At 40.0% G+C, this 17,167-nt stretch overlaps 1 protein-coding gene and 1 pseudogene across 1 annotated transcript in view; one reads left to right on the forward strand and one right to left on the reverse strand.

The window, feature by feature from the left end:
* OSBPL10 (oxysterol binding protein like 10) overlaps positions 1–17,167 on the reverse strand; it is a 245,363-nt gene that overhangs the window by 202,976 nt on the left and 25,220 nt on the right. The gene's annotated exons all lie outside the window — the stretch shown is intronic.
* LOC102882363 lies at positions 1,842–2,677 on the forward strand (annotated as a pseudogene).

A 17,167-nucleotide genomic window follows, 5' to 3' on the forward strand; every position in this document is an offset into this window, starting at 1 on the left:
AAGGTTAAAAACTATCTTGTACTTAAAAGGTATTGCTATGGGTAATCTGCATGCAAGTACTGGAATCGTACCACCAAATAAAAGTATTATTTCATGTTAGTAAAGAAAATAATCTCTTACTTTTTAGCAGAGTGGAAATATTCTGTTTTATTTGTGCTGGTGGTTTCGCAAATCACATACACTTGTCAAAACTCATCAAACTATACACATGAAAACACTGAATTTTATGTCCTGCAGTAAACCTGAATTTTAGAGACATAAACTTTTCTGAAGCTAAATATCCTAATTTTTCAACAAATATGGTACACTAGAAAAAGTAGTGTACCATATTCCAAGCAACTCAAAAAAGCTTTAAGATTTTACTATGAGCTGGGCAAACAAGAAGTTACTCCAATTTTACTGACGGACAAGCTGAGGCCAGGTCAGTGAAACGAATTACATAATATCCTATAGTGTTATAGTCTCGCCATCACCAGAGTGAGCTGGACTCAGCAGATGGAGCCGGTTCTTCCATCACTTGGCTCAAAACTGAAGCCTTAGGTAAGTTCTCAGTCTCTTCAGCTGTAGAATCAGAAAGTTAGACTTATTTGCTAAAGTCCCCACCAACTTTAACATTCTGATTTTATATTCTACTAGAGAGTTGAAATATAATTTAAACATCTTTTCAAAAAAATAAGATCTGAAAATTCTTTTATCAGAGAATTGAGCCTACCACTATTAGAAAAAAAAAAAAAACTAAAAAAATCCAACTTACAGAAGGAGAGTAATCATGAGAGATTCAATCAAATTACAAAAGATTTCCAACTGTACAAAAATCATTCACATGAAGAACTTCCCTATACCATTTAGGTGTTGGTTTATACAACATTAACTTTCTAAAGACAGAAAAAGTGCTAATTGCTAGTCAAGAAAAAAAATCATTCAAAGAAACTAAACAAGTGTGGTATTATGATGGAAATAAATGCACATCTGAGTCAATTCACCTACAAATTTTGAGAATTCTACCATGAAAAGAAGGCATAAATAGGCTAATAAAATCAACTCAATTTTTAAAAAATCTGGCTTATATAAAGCACTTCGGTAAGAGGCATAAAAAATTATAAAGTTTTTTAAAAATAACCTAAAACTTCTCAGTATGAGGGGAAGAGGTTAGAAAAAAAAAAAAAAAAAAAAGACCAAAATTCTAAGCCCTAATCCCACAAAGAAAATAAGAAAATTCACATTTGCAGAAAAAAGGGTTGGATATATATATATATGGCTATCTTTCTATTCATATTCTTTAAGGCAGCATTTCCCAAAGGGTCTTCAACACAGTTTCAAAAACAAAACAAGTCTCCCTAGTTAAAATAAGTTCGATTACTGCTTACTACATTACCCTTGTATAAATTAGGATTACATTCAGCTGCATGTATAGAAACTCAACTACAATGGTTTAATCAAGCAGCGCTTTATTTTGGAACAATTAGTCTAAAGATGGAGAGTCCAAGGCTGGTAGAGTAACTCCACGAACCCATCAACTGCTCCTTCCATCTTTCCGATTTGCTACTCTTAGCATGCGACTTTTCCTTGTTTTCATGGTGTAAGCTGGCTACAGCTCTCAGGGCAGGAAAAAAGAGGAAAGGGCAATGGCAAGGATGCGTGCCAGCCTGCTCGGACTCTGCTGATCAAGGAACCAAGAGCTTTCTCACTCCTCGGAGACTTTTATTTTTATATATATATATCTCATTAGCCAATACTGGGTCACTTCTAGTGACAAAGGAGTCTGGGGAGGTGAGAATTTTTAACTAGATACATTGCCACCTAAAGCAAAACCAGAGCTCCAAAAAGAAACAAGAGGCTGCATGTTTGTTTAGCAATACAAAAGGTCCATCCTATTTATCTTAAAAATTCAAAATTCAAAGCAGAGGGACCCAGAGAAGCAGAAGTCACTGCAGGGGGCAGTGGTGACCACAAGAGGATGAACAAGTCTGACACACTGAAAGATGATGACAGTGGGAGCTATGATCAGAATGAATGAAATAGCGCACAGAAAGCTGGTAAGAAGGAAAAAACGGAACGAGACTAGAGTCAGAGCAGCAGCAAGAGGAAGGCTGTTGTCCCTGGACCAGCAGAGCATCCCTACACTTTCCGGTCCTCCGGGAGAACCCCCAGCCGTCCCACTGGCTCACAGAGCTATGAACAGACTATCAAACAGATTGGCACCTTTGCTTCTGTGGAGCAGTTCTGGAGGTTTCGCAGCTACATGGTACATCCTAGGGACCTGACAGGCCACAGTGACTCCCATCTCTTCAAAGAAGGAATTAAACCCATGTGGGAGGTTGATGCAAATGAAAATGGTGGCAAGTGGATTATTCGGCTGCAAAAAGGCTTGGCATCCTGTTGTGGGGAGAAGCTCATCCTGGCCATGCTGGGGGAACAGCTCATGGTTAGGGGGAGATCTGTGGGGCTGTGGTCTCCATCTGGTTTCAGGAAGACATTATTTCAATATGGAATAAGACTGCCAGCGACCAAGCAACCACAGCCCGGATCCAGGACATGCTTCAGCGAGGTCTTATCCTACCTCCCAATGCCATTATGGAATGCAAAACACACTGACAACATCAAAATGCCAGGCAGCCTGGGCACCCGAAGGCTCCTTTTTCAAAACCTCTGGAAGCCATGGTTGAATGTGCCATGACCCTCTCCTCATCACTGAAGCTGGCATCATTGGAGTCTCTTGTTCTATTGGTGTGCTACTTACAAGAGTCTTCTGTCCTGGACAAAAGGAATTGGAAGAGCATTTTTTGTTTTAAGACGAGGTTGACACGTAGCAGCTACAACAGCTGAGATCACTTAACAAACAGTGCTAAATTAAAAATAAAAAATTCAAAATGCATAGTTGATATTCAGGGCTCTGAGAAACTATGCGGCAAATAAATCAGTTTACCTTTTTTAAACATGGTCCTTCAACTTATTTGAACGCTATTTCATTTGAATAGCCTGTTGAAACATCATTCAATGCAACACATCTTGGGAACTAAAAGAAGAAAAAAACCTACGCTTATAAAAGAGTCTGTTTCCATACATAGAAATGTAAAGGGAATATGCTGCATTTAAAGAAAAGGTACAGGAAATAAAATTACTAAAGCAGTAACAGAATTATAATCAGGATCATAATTCCAGTGAGAAAAAATCTTTTCTCTTTCCTCTTTATGCTTTTGTAAGTTGGGTGGGCCATGCCTTATTTCCTCTTCTTCATCATCCCTTCTCGACCCCAGAACTGTCATTTCTTTATGTAACTTCCTGCCATTCCGACCCCGTAATCTGGCCTTTAAATGTCCATTCCAGAGCCTCTCCAAGGTTTCATTCATCCTTTGGTTCAGCCTGCCATGTTTTAATTACTATCTTTCTTCTCCCATTTTCGTATTACACTATCATAACAATTTGGGGCTTAGTATTTATTTATTGAGTTAGTCTCATCTGTATGGAGGCTGCTATTAATTCAATGCTGTTACTGATTCCAGTATAACTTTCTAGAAGAAATATTCATATTTTTAGAAAAAAATAGAGAAAACAAACAAAACATAACTTTTCATTCTGATACTAAAGCTTTCAATAGAAAGCCATTCATCATATCTAGTTCCATTAAAATACTAATTTCTTTTAATTCACTTGATAGTTTAAAGTGGGGGTTGGGGGGTAGAGTACATTTTTCACATTTGCAAACATTATCCCTTTCCACAGCAGGCATAGGTATTTCCTTGCCAAAAAAAAAAAAAAATTAATGTTTCTCTTTTTTAGAAGGGAAATAAGAAAATGCCATCTTTTATTTCCTAAAGAAAAAAAATTAAATAGGTCAAATATATAAAACTTTCATGAAAAAAGGCAACACTTCATTTAAGCCTTTAATGGAAAACGTGTAAATTCCCCAGCGGAATTCCATGCTCTATTACAGGAAAGGTTTATTTACTGCTGACTTTAAAGAACCAGACATGACTTATCACACCATTTTATGAAGGCAATGAATGGAACTGAACCCCACAGAATCTTCTTATCCTCCTGTTTTCTGGAAACCAGGGCGGGGAAAAACAGTTGCAGATATTTACTTGTCTAGTAGACAGGCCTCCAGAAAATCAAAGGATCATGAAATATTCAGATGCCATAAAAGCCCTTTTAGCGCCAACTCCTAGCTACATGGGTTCTCCATCATCTTTGGAGGCTGTCATCACTCACAAAAGAGAAAGCATTGCCGACTTCCTCCACATCAGAAATTTGGACAGCATCACTTCAGGCGCAGCAGAACACTTCCCAAACTGCTTCCACAGAGAAAACCAGAACCTCCCAACCACCAGGGGAGCTAAGAGAACCAGAGAGCTAGTCACTCGCATCATGCCTCTCAGCCCTATTTCAAGCTTGAGTCCCTTCCTGCCCCCAAGCCATCTTTTCCTTTAATCTTCCACCCACATCCACACCCTGATCCCCGATCCTCCTGTACCACGTTTCTACTGTACCCCTTGGAACCACTTCTCATCCCAAACCCTTTTCCTGCCTTGGTTGAAAGTGGAGCTTTTGATGGAAACACACTGCAGCCTATTATTCCCCAATGCCAAAGTAAAAGTCCTCCACCCTTGGGTGAAACTTCCATCTACCTCTGACGGTCATTCTTTTCCTGTTCACTGAAGACTTTGTCTCCTGGCTCGGTCTTCCTTGAGACACCAAGTCTGGCTCTCATTCTAAATGTCCTTAGAATTCAGCAAGAACGCTGCCTAGTCAACTCCTTGTCCTCGTTCTGTAACCTCCTTCTCTGTGTCACTGCCTTCCTCGCAAAGGTCCATTCTGGGCTTTCCCATCATCACTCAGACCTGCTCCACCTCTGACAGTATCTCCAAACATCTCACTCTTCATTTTACCCTCTATAAACTCCTTCCCATTCAGGTCTTTCTCACAGCTTCTCCCACTACACCAACTCTTTCATTTCACATGGTGCTCTAATTTGCCAATACCTCTATTTATCACTTCTAATAGTCCTGTCTTCACCTCCTTTCTCCTCCACCCTACATCAACTGCCCACTGGCCAATGACCTCACCTCTCTTTCACTCTCATATACATCCACTCAACAAATCTCGAGCCCAGATCCTTCTACCTATCACCTCCTCTGTTTCTCTCTCCAGGATTTTCAACACCAAGGAGAAAACCACACATCCACTAAAGCTGATGTCATAACAGACTCATGGTCTCCATTCACAGAAGGCCCTCAGGGCTGCCCAGCAAACCTGCTCGGCTCTTCTCCCAGGCCCTCAAAGGCTATTTCAAACTTCCTCCACACCAGCTCCCCCTCCTCCCACTCCACTCTCAGAACATAAACTCCCATCCTACTTCACAATGAAACAAGAATGCCTTCGACCTCGCGCTCACCACCAAACTCACCTTCATCACTATCCTTCCTCCAACCTCAAGCCAAAACGTGCCCATGCTCAGGACTCCACCCACTTCTGACTTCCCAGGCTCTGGCTCCACTCCCGTAACTCTCCCTTACGCCCTCAACTTTCCTCTCTACCAGCTCCATTCCATCATCATTTTAACGTGCCAAGACTCTGCCATCTTGAAAAAAAAAAGAAAAGTCCTGCTTCAAACCTATGTCCTGCTCTATTATTCTTCTCTTCTTCACAGCCAAGCTTCTTGAGACATCTCTCTTATCTTCTCTCCCCACTCCACTAACTCTAATTTTGCCCACACACCTCCAGTGAAACTCCCCAGCTGCGGTCGCCAACACGAACTCCATGAACACACTTTGGACTACGCTTCACTTACTCCTCTAGAACAACCTCCCTCAGCTTCCTTCTACCGCGCTCATTCCTTATATCTGGCTCGCCAAACTTCTTCCTCTGCCTTACATCACTGCTTTTCAAACAGTAAGTCTTCGACCTACCACAGGAAATCAACTCGGAGCAGACTGTCTCGGCCTTGGCATTACTGACGTTTCGGGCTACATAACTCTGTTGGGCAGAGGGGTCTGCCCTATGTTTTATTAGCCGTTTACCAGCATCCCTGGCATCTACTCGCTAGTGCCAGTCATGACAATCTAAAACATCTCTGGACATTGCCAAATTGGCATTAGAAGGTCATGACCAATGTTTTTTTAAATGAAATGAAATAAAATAGAAACTACCAGAGTACTTCTCCTAAGAAAAGATAAAGATCTTTAATAAAACTTTTGCCTCTGTGTCATGTTTGTATTTGTACATATATGTGCATGCAGAATATAAAATACTTCTCTCTGTGGATCAGAGTCAAAACTTGAAATTCCAATGCCTTACATGTTGGTGGTCCTAACATGTTCTCAGTTCTCAGTTCTCAGTTCCCTCCCTTTTTAAATCATTCAACAATACAAAAAGGCATAAAGAAGACACACAATGAACACTCATGCACTCAGTACCTGCTCAAGAAAACAAAGCATTATGAACCAGTTGAAAGACCCCCTGGCAGCCACAACTACCGTGTGTCTAGAGGAAACCATAACTAATTTGTCACTTCCATCTCACTTTTTACTGTTTGGATGTGGGTCCTTAAACAATAGAAAATACTACTTTGCTCGGTTTAAAATGTTTTAAAAGAGCATCATGTTATACATACTCTTCTGCTACTTGCTTTTTTCCTTGACATTGTTTGTGAGATCCATCCAAGTTAGGATGTACTGTTCGCATGCATTCATTTTCATTGCTATATTCTACTGAAGACTATACCACAGTTTATTCATTTATTCATTCTTCAGTTGTTGGACAGTTAGGCTGTCTCCATGTTTGTGTGCATATAAACAATGCTGCTATAAACCTTTGTGTGCACATATTCTGGAGAAAATGTGTGACAGATCTACTTAGATATATGCTCAGGAGTAGAATTACTGCCCTCCTACAGAGTAGATTCATTATTATTACTGCATAAAACAAATTGTTCTCTATAGATGTTGTACTCATTTGCACTCCTATCAGCAGTGTATAAAGAATGCCTATTGTTTCACATCCTTTCCATCACTCGTTGCTGAGAATTTTTTTTTGCCAATCTAAAGGGTATGAAAAAATAGTGTGCTCTTATGCTTTTAATTGCATTTCTTTAACGACTAGTAAGTGGATGAAACGTGATGAGTTTAATGATTATTCTTGCATTTCCTCTTTTCTGAGAAGTCTCATTTTTTTCCTTTGTCCATTTTCTATTAGATTGTTTATCCTTGTCTTATTGATATTTAATAGTTCTTTAATATACTCTGAAACCAAATGCTGCATTGATGACAATGTGTCATAAATATCTTCTCTCAAGGAGGTCTTTCTCCCCTCCTTGGAGCTCTCCACTCCCAGGACCTTCGTTAATTAACTTCTCCATGGTGACCACTGCCTGCTCTATACCTGCAGGCCAGATCTCTCTTCTAGCCTCCAGATTCAGGGAGCCAGTTGCCTCCTGGTCCCCTCTCCTGCCTGCAAGTATTTCAAACCTAACTGTCCCAAACTCAACTTATTACCTTTCCTGCCATCCCTGCCCCTCTGGCATTCCCTGGCTCAGTATGGGACACTATTCCCATTCATCCTCAAATCCAATGATCCTGTTTCTTCTCTTGTCTCCACCTTGTCCATAAACTAGTCTTGTCAATTCAACTTCCTCGTTGAAGGGATTTTTTTTTTCACTGCTATCCACCTCCAGTATTACCTTATTTTTGAACACTTTCATCGCTCAGTTGGATTGTACGTTACAGCCTCCCCGTTTCCAGCCCTTCGACTCCAATATATTCTTTAAAAAACAGCCAGACCTAGCAAGAAAAACATAACTGGAGATAAAAGTCAGAAAGTGGCTGCAGAGAAGTGACTGAATGGAAAGGGACACAGAGGAACTTTCTAGGTTTTAAGTGGTGGTAATATGAGTGTATACGATTATCAGAACTCATCAACCAAACTGGCTAATGACTAAGATCTGGTCATTTTACTGTAGGTAATTATACCTCAAACAGAATAATTGGTTGACTGATTGATTGCTGCTTAAAGCTAACTAGAATAAGCTTGCTAAAATTAAAATCTGAACAAGTTATTTCCCTTTTCAAATTTTTTCTGAGAGCTCCCCGAGGGGGCTTTGGAATGTCGCACCTGTTTACCTCTCCACCGTCCACGCTCACCACTTCTTCTCTCACCTTCTCTCATGACTTGTACGGCTCTCGCACTAAAGTTCTTGTATTTTCTCAAAGAGTTGATGTCCTCTCACAACCTCTGGCCACCTCTGCTTAGACAGCCCCACACCCCTGAACATGCCACCTTCTACTGATTTTCAAGACTCAGTGTCGATGTCACTTCCTCCAGGAAGTCTTCCCAATCCCCCAACACTGGATTAGGTATCTCCCTAGGGCTCCTGCAATTCCCTGTGCTTATTGATACCACAACCCCTTTTACTCTGAAATATTCTTGTCCATCTGCCTCACCAGAACATAACCTCCCTGAGGACAAGACCTGAAGCTACCTGCTGCAGCACGTGCCAGGAGGTGAAGATGGCAAGTGTCCAATTAACGTTTGTTCAATGGATGACTGAAATACTCAAAAATGTCTTCTCCTCAAGCTAAACATCAAAGGATAGAGACTTGCAATATCAATATTTAAGGAAAAATAACTTCAAAAGAAAAAAGATAAATACTTTATATTTAATACTTCAGTAACTACATATACACAGGAAACTGTATCGTATCAAGATCCGCTGCAAACAAAAAGGAAAATTTAGACAAACAGACTCAGCTACCTCTTAAACCAAAAGTTAAGGTAAAAGGAAAATGGAAGTCATATTGGATAAATAACTAAATCTCAGGGAAGACATGCTGAGCAAAGAGAATGAATAAATATAAAAGTGGTCACTTTTTTCAGTTGATTTAAGAGGAGCTGAGAGTTGGTCCAAAAAAACCTCTCTACACTGTGTAAATTCCAGCAGAAGCAGCTAGGAGCCAAACAATGACCTGGAAATGGACCAAGAATTCAAAAGCATCAAGTCTAGACACCTCACATTCCCCCAAGAGGGTTCTGGCTGCTTGCCTATTGCCACGTTCCCTGCTGACCCAAATTTCTTACTTTCCATACTCATTTTTAGATGGATAGCTAAAAAGTTAATTTAAGAAAGCCAGTTTCAGCCACCATCTTTCACTTCTCAGAAGGACACCACCTGTCCTCTGTAAGGGAAAGAAAATGGACTAGTGTTAAATTACAAGTGAAATGAATTCCTTAAGTATCATTAAGAAGAGAATGTAAGTAAAGTTCTTCCTTTAGCACTTATCGCTGCCAAATGAATTTGCAAAGCAAAAAGGTGCTGGCCGTATTTCTTCAAGTGCTATCTGATTTGCCTGAATACTTCTGAATATTCCAGAACGATTATCAGCTGCCAGTTACCACCAAGGCTTCTCTTTCCTCCTTCTCCTCCCAGTCAAGAATTTAGTGTATGGCCCAATATTAAAAGTGACACATTTACCTTTATAAATTCTTTCAAACCTTCCTAGATGCCTCATTAACACGCTACCCCACGCCACCCCCACCTCCACTCCTCTTCATTATCAATATCTGAGCCTGGAATCTGAAACCTTCTAAACGACACATTTACAACACAGGCAAATTTGTGGGATAAAAGTGAAAAACAAGAATTGAGATAATGAACCCAAAAGTGACAGCCACTGCCATTCAAAGCAAACCTGTACTGTGTGTTACACAGTGTGTAGAAAACTAACACACAATTTTGTCTGTTTTGAATTTTTTTTTTTATTGTGGCAACTTATATATAATGCAATTTGCCATTTAACTAATTTTAGGTGTATAATTCATTCACCTAAATGTTACTTACATTCACAATGTTGTGTAACCATCACTACTATTTCCAAAACTTTTAATCACCCCAGACAGAAATTCTAACCCTTAACAATAACACCTCACTCCCCCTCGCCTCAATCCTTGGTAGCCTTTAGTCTACTTTCTATCTTTATGAATTTCATATAAGTAGAATCATACAATATTTGTCCTTTTGCAACTGGCTTATTTGACTCAGCACAATATTTTCAAGCTTCATTCATGTTGTAGCATGTATCAGAACTTTATTCCTTTTGATGATGAATAATATTCCATTGCATGGATATGCCACATTTTATTTATCCAGTCATCTGTTGACAGACACTGGGGTTGTTTCCCCTTTTTGGCTCTTGTAAACGATGCTGCAATGAACGCTGGCATACAAGTATCTGTTCAAGTCCCTGTTCTCACTTCCTTGGGGAATATACCTAGGAGTGGAACCTGGCACAGCGCGAAAGCTTTAGGCACTTTCCTCCACCCTACTCACCCACCCACGTCAGCTTCAATGACATCGCTAAGAGTGAGAAATATGAGTACTGTCTTCCTCTCAAGGGAAGACCATGTTTGTCCACCGCCTGCTTGGGCGCAGCTGTCCAAATCACCAGTGCCAGATCCTACAACATCAGAAGTCATCTCTCGGCCAGCGCTTCTCAGCCTCTGCATATGCGCCCCACCCCACCCCCTGCTTCCCTCATTCAGTTTTCTTTTTGACTAGCACTGAGCATGAACTTGGAGCAGGTGTTAGGAGGCTTGGTGGAAGTCTAACAATGAACGATACATGAAACCAGCCCTCAGAAGAACCTAACAGGGCTGAGAAGACTCAGATGTAAACACTCCACACACTGAGCCAAGTGGGATAGGTGAGAGAAGAGAAACAGAGAAGAAGCCTGTCCTGGGTCCTGTTTCCTAGAAGAGCCCGTGCAAGAGAGTGCTTGAGGAAGTGCTCTCAAGAGAAACTTGTAAGGAAGTGAGGGAAGCTGCCTGGGAAAGGAAAAATGGTGGTCGAGACAAGTCCAGCCTCAATCTGACCTCACAGAGAGCGCTGGAGTGAACTGCACTATAGATTTTGTGCTGCCCAGAGGCAAAGGGCTGGGTTTTATACCCTGGATCTTTGACATCAGTCAATGATGTCAGTCACTAGGTATGGGTGGAGGATGAGGTATTGTCTCCCAATCATCTCCAGGATAGGGGACTCCTATCTGGCAAGGCAGAATCTTCCAGTGAAGGGCACAGGTATGAGGTGTTGGCAACTAACCCTGCAGCAGACAACCTTTGGGTACACTGGCCCAGTAAAAGAGATCCGGGCAGGTCACCAACAACATCTGCTACAGAATCTATTCCAGAAGCCCATGAGAACAACACACAGATAGAGAAAGAGAGAGGGGTCATTCTTGATTATGAATTTTGCCATTTCTCACCTCCCTGAAAACTGTCCAGAGGGTTAACCAAATCATCTCCATAGGTAGTAGAGCAACTTCTGAAAAAGCCTTGGGCATACAGTGTGATTTACAATCCAGGCTGAAGGCTCACCTCCCACGTCCTGGGTATATTGTTCTCTGTGATGAACGGCAGCCAGAAGTTCCACCTACCTTTTTCCAATAAGCCTCTAGCCTCAGAGTGAATCTCCGTGACCACAACTGAGCAATAAACGGACAGTCATCCTCAGCTGTAAAACTGACAATGTTCTTCCAATTTTTATGGTGCCTTTTATGCTCACTTTATAAAGTTTCATGTTTTACTTTTCAGATTTCATTGTGTGCACTCAATGTGCCCCAGGAGTGTGGCTAAGCAGTTTTAATTTTCCAAAAAGTATTTCTCTGCCGTTCTTTTCCATTATAAAGCATGGCAAAAAAAAAAAAAACTGGAAAAGGCCCCCAAAGCAAGTTTTCTGTGCAGCATATACAACCTAGTCCAAGACATTCAAGCAGTAATTAACAAGAACTTCCAGCATCCTGGCTGAAGCCCCCACCACCTATCTTGATGTATTTATAGGGTACATCTATGACAAGATAGAGCTGAATAAGCAAATTCCAAGGTGACAAGATGAACCTTATAATTAAAGACCATCCGATTATTCAGAGCTGAGGGAGCAGGTATTTGGTAAGATGCCAGAGAAATTCTCAATCACCACCAGGTCCAAAAGGAAATAAAATACTCAAATCAATTAATTCATTAATTATGATTTATTCTTTGATTAAACTTACAGATCAAGCTCCTGACAATACTGGGGCAGAGTTTAGGGTAGGGGGAAGGGCAGTTCCAGGTTGGTTTCTTAACCAACGCAAACCTGCCTCAATCACCTTTCATAAAATGCACATGCTAATGATTTCATGAAGAACCACACCAATCAACTGAAAAAAGTTTTAAAAGGTTAAAACAGCAACAACTTTTACAGCGCACCCTCCATGTGCAAGGAGGATGCTTGCATTCCTCTTCATTCTCATGAAAACACTGTGCAGTACAGGAAATATAAAAGGATACTGGATCCCTACTTCACCCCACAGACACAAGAGTCCAGATGAATTCCTGACTTAATTGAGAAAGGTAAATTTATGAAACATTCAGCAGAAAATATAGAATATCTTTCTAGCTAAACTTAAAAGGAAATATTGAAATCCTGCCACATTAAAACTAAGAATTTCTTGACCTAAGGTGCTATCCGTGGACTGACTTGGTTTGGGTCAGAGCTACTCTCAGTGAAAAATTTGAGTCGTCAGTTGAGCTATGGATTGAAGTAGTGATTTGTGAGTCAGTAATATTTTAAAAGTAGGTCTCTGTGAGAAATCCTTACGTTTGCTTGTGTCGGCTTCTCAGGCATCTGAGATGGGCCTGCCAAAAGTGATGGCTGTTTCTGTCAGTGAATGGAGCAGCTGTCAGCAGTGGACAGCATAAGAAAGATAATATGAAAGTAAGAATTCCTGTTTTTCAAAAGCATAACAAATAAAGAGTCAAGCTATGAACTAAGAAAAGATACTTATAACACATATATTCCAACACAGGATAAGTATTGAGAATATATAAAGAACTCATACAAACCAATCGGAAAAAGATAACCTAAGAGATAGTTGGACAGTAAAGACACTAGCTAGAATTTTACAAAAGAGGAAGAAAAAATAACAAATGAAGCAAATGAAGAACTGCTCTCTGTCTCATAATCATCAATATACAAATTAAAACATATATAATACTAATAATCACTACCTTGGCAAAATTATGACGTCTAACAATGCCAAATACTGGAAAAGACATGGAACAACAGGAATACTCTGCTGGTAGGTGTTAAACTAGTATGCCCGCTGTAGAAAACAAGTCAGCATTATCTTATAAAGTTGAGCATCCAGATACCCTGAAACTCCAAAATTCTACTTCTATGTATACATCACAGAGCAATTCTTGCACACACACTTGGGGAAACATGGACAAGCATGTGCAGAGCAGCAGCACCGCTCACGGGGGCAAAAAATGAACAATCTAAATACCTATCACCTGGATAAATAATTGGTGGCTTATTCATACAAAGGAGTGTTATACATTCCTTTTGAAAACAAATGTACCAAATTTAAATACAATAAGAGGATCAATTTTGGAGCTATAACGAGCTCCAAAAAAAAAAAAACTGTGGGAGACTACATACAACATACTTTTTTAAATATATAAAACTGAAAACAAAACTAAATAGATATTATTTAGAGATACCATATATATTATTTATTTTAAATATTTATTGCAAAAATAACATATTATTATATATAAAAAAGCAAAGGAACGATGAACTCAAAACTCAAGAATTAATGATTACATGTAAGGGGAAGAGGAGGGATCAAGTTGGAGAATAACACAGGTAGATTAGCTACTAGTGGTTTTATTATCCTTCCTAGATTGAGTGGTGAACTCATGCCTGCTAATGTTCTTATTATGCTTTATATACATATATATCATACATAATTGCATATATTTTGTATAAACCAAATACATTTTTAAAGATAAGAAAAAAACAATTAGTTCATCTATTAATTCTATGACAGTATGAAATTTCAAAAATGAGAATAAACAATAATGATTTTTTAGCTTATACGAGGTAACTATTTATTATTATTCCCATTTTACTAATAAGGAAACTGAAGTTCAGAAAGGTAGGATAACTTTCACATATCAGATTAAGTGAAAGTGACAACATTGGGCTTTTTAATTAACTTAAAAATCCATGCTTTTAACACTATGCTGTTCTGTTAAGATTATCATGGAGGGGCCGGGGAAGAGGGGTGTAGAAATAATTCACGAGATTCTGGAATCTGCCCAAGACCTTTTTGGTATGCTACCCATCTTACAGAACTCTTTCTACCTCCTGTACTTTTCATGAGTGGTGGGAAATAAGTATTATTTATTCGGAATTTCTTAGCTGTAAAATCATAACTTTATTTGAATCTCTTTAACATATGATCATATTAAACAAAAAAAATAACAAAATCCTTTTAAAGTCAATGAAATTTGCAATTTATAGAAAACCTATGATAAAACATTCTATTTCATTTGACGAATGCCAATAAGGATCCTGGTGCAAAGTGGAAAACCATGCCTTAATGCACAATAGATGGGTTGAAAAACAGCTTTCTTCAGGGAAGCATATCTATCTCGGGCATAACAGTTCCAGGTTCTTCTTTTCTTGCTTGCTTTCAGCTTCAGAGTTTCTCTCACCTCCCCCAGAGAGCCCATGCTTGCTCTCTCACTCCTCCACATCCTAACTAGGTGGTGTTTCCTCCGGAAAGAGTTCTCTATGTACCAAGTCCAGATTCCACCGTGCTCCCCCAGTGCCCTGGCTGCTGCCAAGAGCGCTCACCATGCCACGGCTTAGCTGCCCGCCTACTGTGTCTCTGTCCTAACCCCTCCGCAACCTGAGGCAGGGACCCTCCAACGATATGTCCCAGGAACTTCCAGACACACACAGTATGGCAGTTAGTAGGCAACAAATGCATAACTAAAGGAAGTAATGGTCCATCCTACTACCTAAAATCCATTCACATAAAGGGATCAGAGGGAATACAGAATAATGGGAAGAATGTGGCATTTGCAATCAGACTGACCTATGTGAGAATGTCCACTTCGACGTCAGTTTGCTCTGTTAAAATAAAAAGATAGTACTCAAGCCTGCCTTGGACAGTTAATAGGATTAGCAGTGATAATATATGTGAAAACGGGTCCCAAGGTAGTAAATCAGTGGTTCTAAACTGTGGTTGCACCTCAGAACTGCCTGGGGGAAGAGGCCCACATTCTGGTTCAGCTGGTCTGGGGTGGTGTTTTTGTAAAACCTTCCCTGATACTTCCAACATGCAAGCAAGTTCCAGATCCTCTGCAGAGGACAGAAGCAAAAAAGAAACTAGAAGCTATGGAACCTTGCTGAGTCCAAAACTTGGGTGCCACATAGTACATTCAATAATCTACCTTCATAGAGTGGGTACAGCCTCCCCGCTATCAAGCAGGCCATTCTTTTTTAACCCTTTTCCTTCTCCCCCCAAATAGCTCAGTCACCTTCAAAAGTGATCTACCTAAACTTTCAGGCAAGTCTCTATACATAAGCATGTTTACAGGGTGTGTGTGAGACAGAGAAAGAGAAACAGAGACAGAAAGAAAGAGAGAGAGAGAAACAGAGACAGAGACAAAGAGATGGAAGAGAAGAACAGGAAGGAAAAAAGGGAGGGAGAAAGGGAGGCATAAGGTGTGGGAGGCAAGAGATGACTCCTTTTTCCATCAGAAAATTCAGCAGCTTCAGAGTCTCGGCCAATTCATTAACAGAAAAGCTAAATATGAATTGGTTTCCAACTCCAGCTATTGCAGGTGACTGGTGTTATGTTTCCAGCAGGTACTCATCGTAAGAAAATCCCCAACAAAAATAAAATCATTAGGAGAAGGCTGGATTCACCCTTTTTTTTTTAATCCTAAAACAATTAAATATCTAAGGTGCCCATTCATTGGCCCTCTCACTCCTCCTGCACATAAATTCCCACCAACACTAGTCCCAAGAGGGAGGAGAAATGGATCAGAATGATGTCTGCCTTGGCCAACATGCTAAAGACTGGGAGAGGGCCTGAATGAAAGGCCCTCTAAGCAAAGAGCCTTTGTGCGCTGATAACATCAGGATGGAAAAGAGAAAGGAGAAACAACATCAAAGTTCTATGAGGAAGGCTTATGGTCCTTCCTTCTTTGCAACAATCAGGCATTTGAAAGCTGGCTGTCTGGGCATTAAAAAGGAAGCAATGACTGATAAGGCATGACTGCGCAGAATCCCACAATGCTGCGATGTCTAGAGGAAGCCAGACACTAATGAGTACATTCTATGTGATTCCATTTATATGCAATGCTAGAATAGATATAACTCATTTATAGAGAGAAAAAACCAGGATGATGGTTACCTGTGATGGGAGGGGGCAATGACACCAGGGGACTTTCGGGAGAGGGAGTAATGTCCTATACCTTGATGGGGGTTTGGGTGACAGATGTATGCAGTTATCAAAACTCAGCAAATGTACACTTACTAGATTTATGCATTTCATTGTGAAATTATACATTCTGAGAAACAAAAACTGCAAACAAATATTCTCAATTATATTTTAATGGTATGCATGCTAAAATATTTATGAGGACATGTACTGATTTTGACCATTTACTTTGAAATGTATAAAGAAATAAAATAGGTTGATGGCTGGATAGATGGAAAAATAGATGATAAAGCTGGTATAATAAAATGTTAATTAGAGTCCAGGTGAGAGATATATGTGTGTTCACTATACAATTCTTTCAACTTTCCTGTATGTTTGAAATTTTTCATAACAAAATGTTCCAGAAACAATGGGGAAAGTTAGGCATACAGGGAGTGGAAAAGGTAAGCTAATTGGTATGAAAAAGCACAGAAGCTACTATATCTGCTGAGGTTTAAGACAGTGTGAGCTGCTCAGACAAAGGAAAAGTGAAAGCTGAACATAACAGTAGTGATTTATTGAGCAACTTCTATACATTGCAGGTGTATGTTAGTCATATATTATCTGAGTTCACCATCACAATCTCTCTGCAATGTAGGCATATCACCCTTTTTCAGACAAGCAGACTTAAACTCAGAATGGTATAATAACTACCTGTGGTTATACAGGCTGGAAACCAAAACTTGAAATTGAGGTTCTGTCAGCCCCCCAAAACTCCAATGATACACAGGAAAAAGGATCATGAGCTCAGCATTTCTTCCCTCTTAATAAGGTCAGAACCACACCAAGGGCATGAATATGGCAAAGCAGCCACTCCTATCTAGCAATGCCACCTGCCACACGGTGGGCAGCCATCCTCC

This window comes from Pteropus alecto, unplaced genomic scaffold (assembly GCF_000325575.1).
Source record: "Pteropus alecto unplaced genomic scaffold, ASM32557v1 scaffold10, whole genome shotgun sequence".
NCBI classification, from domain to species: Eukaryota; Metazoa; Chordata; class Mammalia; order Chiroptera; family Pteropodidae; genus Pteropus; species Pteropus alecto.